The sequence below is a fragment of the Somniosus microcephalus genome, chromosome 28, assembly GCF_052327205.1.
Source record: "Somniosus microcephalus isolate GS21.2 chromosome 28, FLI_Smic_1.0, whole genome shotgun sequence".
Taxonomy (NCBI): domain Eukaryota; kingdom Metazoa; phylum Chordata; class Chondrichthyes; order Squaliformes; family Somniosidae; genus Somniosus; species Somniosus microcephalus.
Genome location: NC_141014.1, coordinates 33,842,481 through 33,849,202, shown reverse-complemented (window position 1 = coordinate 33,849,202; position 6,722 = coordinate 33,842,481).

Genomic DNA, 6,722 nt, shown 5'->3' with positions numbered 1-6,722 from the left:
TGTGAAGAGAAAAAGATTGGTGAAGTCAAGCGTAGGTCCCTTGCAGTCAGAATCAGGGGAATTTATAATGCGGAACAAAGAAATGGCAGACCAATTAAATACATACTTTGGTTCTGTCTTCACAAAGGAGGACTCAAATAACCTCCCAAAGATGTCGGGGAACATAGGGTCTGATGAAAGGGAGGAACTGAAAGAAATCAGTATTTGTAGGGAAATGGTGTTAGGGAAATTGATGGGATTGAGTGCCGATAAATCCCCAGGGCCTGATAATCTACATCCTAGGGTACTTAAGGAAGTGGCCCTAGAAATAGTAGATGCATTGCTGGTCATCTTCCAAAATTCTATAGACTCTGGAACAGTACCCATGGATTGGTGGGTAGCTAATGTTACCCCACTGTTCAAAAAGGGTGGTAGAGAGAAAACGGGGAATTACAGACCGGTAAGCCTGACATCGGTAGTGGGGAAAATGCTAGAGTCCATTATAAAGGATGTAATAGCAGAGCACTTGGAAAAAAGTGACTGGATCGGACAAAGTCAACATGGCTTTACAAAAGGTAAATCGTGCTTGACTAACCTACTGGAATTTTTTGAGGATGTAACTGGTAAAATAGATAAGGGAGAACCAGTGGATGTGGTGTATTTGGATTTTCAAAAGGCTTTTGATAAGGTCCCGCATAAGAGGTTAGCGTGTAAAATTAAGGCACATGGAATTGGGGGCAAGGTATTGATTTGCATAGAGAACTGGTTGGCAGACAGAAAGCAAAGAGTTGGAATAAACGGGTCTTTTTCCGAGTGGCAGGCAGTGACTAGTGGGGTACTGCAGGGATCGGTCCTTGGACCCCAGCTATTCACAATATATATAAATGATCTGGACAAGGGAACTAGAAGTAATATCTCCAAGTTTGCAGACGACACAAAGCTGGGTGGGCATGTGTGCTGTGAGGAGGATGCCGAGAAACTCCAGGATGATTTGGACAGGTTGGGTGATTGGGCAGAAGCATGGCAGATGCAATATAATGTGGATAAATGCGAAGGTTATCCACTTTGGTGTCAAAAACAGGAAGGCAGATTATTATCTAAATGGCAATAGATTGGGAGAAGGGGAAGTGCAACGAGACCTGGGCGTCCTTGTGCACCAGTCGCTGAAAGTAAGCATGCAGGTGCAGCAGGTGGTTAAGAAGGCAAATGGTATTTTGGCCTTCGTAGCGAGAGTGTTTGAGTACAGGAACAAGGATGTCTTGCTGCAGTTGTACAGGGCCTTGGTGAGGCCACATCTTGAGTATTGTGTGCAGTTTTGGTCACCTTATCTGAGGAAGGATGTTCTTGCCATGGAAGGAGTGCAGCGAAGATTCACCAGGCTGATACCTGGGATGGCAGGAATGATGTATGAGGAGAGATTGGGTCGATTGGGCTTGTACTCGCTGGAGTTTAGAAGAATGAGAGGGGATCTCATCGAAACTTATAAAATTCTAACCGGACTAGACAGACTAGATACTGGAAGGATGTTCCTCATGGTCGGGGAATCCAGAACCAGGGGTCACAGTCTAAGGATAAGGGGTAAACCATTTAGGACAGAGATGAGGAGGAATTTCTTCACCTAGAGAGTGGTGAACCTGTGGAATTCTCTGCCACAGAAGACAGTTGAGGCCAATTCATTAAATATATTCAAGAAGGAGTTGGATATATTTCTTAAGGCTAAAGGGATCAAGGGATATGGAGAGAAGGCAGGAACAGGGTACTGAATTTGGATGATCAGCCATGATCTCATTGAATGGCGGAGCAGGCTTGAGGGGCCGAATGGCCTACTCCTGCTCCTATCTTCTATGTTTCTATGTTTCACACAAACTCACTCACGCCACACTCACTCACTCCACACTCACACTCTCACTCACGCACACTCACTCACACTCACACACATGCACACTCACACACAGACTCACTCACACACACACACACACACACACTCGGTCTCACACACACACTCACACACTCACTCACTCAAACACCTGCACACACTCACACTCACACACACATACTCACACTCACCCACATACACACTCACACACACACTCACCAATATACTCATGCACTTGCACACACACTCACACACACACTCATACACACAAACACACTGTCACACACACTCACTCACTCTCTCACACACACACTCACACTCACACACTCACACATACACACACTCATACTCACACACACTCACACATACACACACTCACACATATACACACACTTACATACTCACTCATGCAAACACTCACACACACTCACACATATACACACACTTACACACTCACTCACTCAAACACACACACACTCACACTCACCCACATACACACTCACACACACACTCACAAATATACTCACGCACTTGCACACACACTCACACACATGCTCACCCACACACACACAAACACACCGTCACACACACACACTCACTCTCACACACACTTACTCTCCCTCACACACACTCACACTCATGCGCTCACTCACTCTCACACACACTCACACACACTCACACACTCTCACACACACTCATGCACTCTCACTCACACACACTCTCATACACGCTCACTCACTCTCACACTCACTCACACACACACTCACTCATTCACTTTCACACGCACTCACACACTCACACATATACTCACAGCACACACATGCACTGATACACACACACAGTGACACACTCTTAAACACACATATACTCGCACACACACTCAGACATACGTACACACATTCTCACACACAAACATACCCGCATACAGCGCAAAGAAACACGCACATGCACACGCACACGCATGCACACCTGGGAGATTTTAATTTGAGGGCCTCATTTCCGTCCCACGGCCCTGACTCCCGCCCGACACCAGCGGGAATGACGTCATTGCCAGCGGGAGGGAGTCAAAAGTGGCAGGAGGGGTGGGGTGGGAGGTGATGGGGGAGGGTCAGGCCCCCTGCAGTCACTCATGGAAACGGTCCTCGGCATGGTAATTAATGATCTGATGACCAGGGCCTCCTGTGGCCTGGATCCAGGCTACCCCCAATATTCGTCGTTGGGTTCGAGACCGTGTGAGCCTCAGTCAGGCCCGTGGTTAAAATAGCGCGTGCGTCCCGATGACATCATCAAGATGCGACTTGACCATTGAAATTAGGCCCTCACTTCTCTGTGGCGTGCGGCCCCGTCGTGCCTGAATTCAGGCAGTTAAAATGGCGGGTGGCGGTAACGTGATGTGAGTCCCCGCCATCTCAACGCCCCGCCCCCGCTGGTCCCGCGGGTTAGCCGGGTTAAAATCGAGCCTCTTTACTGCTCAATTATTCACTGCGTTAACTAGTTGAGCCGCGGCCGGAGTGAAGGGACAGCGGTAAGGATTGTCAATAAATACAAGGCAATATTTCCAGCAGCCCTTTGATTTCTATTATAATCCTCATCATTCTTTCAGATGAGCTGCTCTGTAGCTAATGAATCACTCCCACATAAACCTGCTCGCCCCAGGTCTCCGATTACTTTTTACAATCCGTCTGACAGCAGCTTGATTCTGAAGCTCACACTCCAGCTCCCCATCAGCACTCTGCTTTCTTACTGCCTCCCTTCCACTGCTTTGTGTACACACCCCTACACACACACCTACACACACCCTCACCATCACACACACACCCTCACCCTCACACCTACACACACCTTCACCATCACACACACACCCTCACCCTCACACACACCCCTACACACACACCTACACACACCCTCACCATCACACACGCACCCTCACCCTCACACACTCCTACACACACCCTCACCATCGCACACACACACCCCTACACACACACCCCTACACACACACCTACACACACCTACACACACACCTACACACACCTACACACACCCTCACCCTCACACACACACACACCTACTCACACCCTCACCATCGCACACACACACACACACACTCCTACACACACACATCCTCACACCTACACACACCCTCACCATCGCACACACACCCTCACCCTCACACACACACACACACCTACACACACCCTCACTCTCACACACACACACCCTCACCCTCACACACACACACACCTACTCACACCCTCACCATCGCACACACACACACACACACCCCTACACACACACATCCTCACACCTACACACACCCTCACCATCGCACACACACCCTCACCCTCACTCTCACACACACACCTACACACACCCTCACTCTCACACACACCTACACACACCTACACACACCCTCACTCTCACACACACCTACACACACCTACACACACACACCTACACACACCTACACACACCTACACACACCTACACACACACACCTACACACACCTACACACACACACCTACACACACCTACACACACTCACACACACACACTCACACACATGCACACATATGCACACATACACTCACACACACACACTCCCACACACACACACTCACACACACACACACTCACACACACTCCCATACACACACACACACACACACCTCTACACACACTCACACACACAGACTCACACACACACACTCACACACACACACACACACACACACACACACACGCACACACACACTCTCACACACACACACACACACACACACACTCACACACACTCCCATACACACACACAGACTCACACACACTCCCATACACACACACACACACTCACACACATTCACACACGCACACACACACTCTCACACACACACACACACCTCTACACACACACACACACATACAATCTCACTCTCACACACACACAGACACACATATAGACATATACACACACAGACAGACATACACACAAAGAAACACAGACAGACAGATATACACAAACACAGTCAAAGAGAGAGAGACAAAGACATACACATATACACACATAGACACAGACATAAACATACATACACACATACAGACAAATTGAGAGACACACACAGGGATTCGCTGACACAGGGCGAAACCTCTCACGCTCCAGACCCTCGGGGAAACCAGAGCGAGGTCCCGCTGCCCATTGCCTGATTTCACTGTCGCAGTGCTGCAGGGAGGAAGAGCTTCAGGGCGAGTTACAGACCAGCTCCCAGGTTCTCCGAAGCCTCCCTGGAGGTCCTGCCGGAAGAGCCCTGAGTGAGAAGGGAATTCTCTTCCCAGCCAGTGGGAGGAGGATTCCAAAACACCAAGTGGTCCCAGGCGTGGCGAGGGATCCTCAGCTCCAGGGGATCGCTGCCAGTACCTGGATCCAGGGCAGGAGGAGCTTCAATGACCTCACAAGGGTATCAAGGGTGAGTACAGCTCTTCATTCCTCCGTCTCTCTCAACAACAGAAGGCAAAAAACCCTTTCCCTCCCCCCCTCCCTGGGGTTGCCACCCCTCCAGGATTGCCTTGGCATCTCCAGGAATCAATCTCCTGGACACGGCTGCGACCAACACCAGGAGAAAAATCACAGGGGGCATCAAAATAATGATGCGTTATTTAACATTTTCTTTGAACGCTTTCTGTCATAAATCTCATCATCGAGAAACTACCTATGAAATAATACTGGACGGCCAGCTGGTGGCGCCGTCCAAGGAGTATAACTACTCGGGCGTTGGCCCCAGCTTGCCAGGGACATTTTGTAAAGACAAGGAGCTAGTGAAATACAACTAGACCTCCATGTTTTGAAACAAGTTGATTAAAGCCTTGCTTTATAACCAAGTGCGTAGTGAGTTTTATTACGTCACTTTCGTTTATTAGTTATAAAAATATTGGAGGCGGTCAAAAAAGGCTATTTGACCGGGCGGGGCGGTTCGAGGCAGGCGGTCATGTGATGAACACTCCAGGAATACGTCCCACCAGAGTCGGCGACCCCACTCCTGCCTCCCAACAATTCCCACTCCTCCATCACATCCTTCACAAGGCCGTACCAGACCACCTCTCGCTCTGGTTACACACTCGCCTCTTCCTTGCTCGCTTCGCACCATCCATTGGCACCACCATCTTCTCGCTGGCTAGCCATTGCACAGTCACTAACTGCTCTCGTGGCTCCTTTCGTGCGTCACACCTCACGCACCCCCCGCCCCCCCGCTTTCCACCCAACACCTCCCCACCCTGATTACCTCTTACACCTTCGCCCATTCAGCATCTATGCAGCACCTTGGAGCCCTACAGATCTACACTCACCTTTGTAGGAGCCGGGGCTCAGTGGGTGGCACGCTCACCCCCGAGTCAGAAGGTTGTGGGTTCAAGTCCCACTCCAGAGACGTGAGCACAAAAATCTAGGCTGACACTCCCAGTGCAGTGCTTTTTTGTCATTCGTTCACGGGATGTGGGCGTCGCTGGTAAGGCCAGCATTTATTGCCCATCCCTAATTGCCCTTGAGAAGGTGGTGGTGAGCCGCCTTCTTGAACCGCTGCAGTCTGTGTGTTGAAGGTGAGGAAATCTACATGATATAAGGGGTTAATTTCAAGTGTTTGCTGGGTAAAAGTTTTCAGACTTGACACTAGGCAAGTGTCGATGTGTAACTAGAGCTATTGCACGTACTCGAACTACAGCCAAGAACAGATGCCTGCCCACCTAATGGTACCAATGACCTGATAACTTGTGACCGAAAGCAAAGCTTGCCTCCCTTATATATGATTAAAGAGGACCTCCGGTTACACGATTCATGCCCTGTTATAGATTAACGGTTGACTTATGTGTCCAGGATCC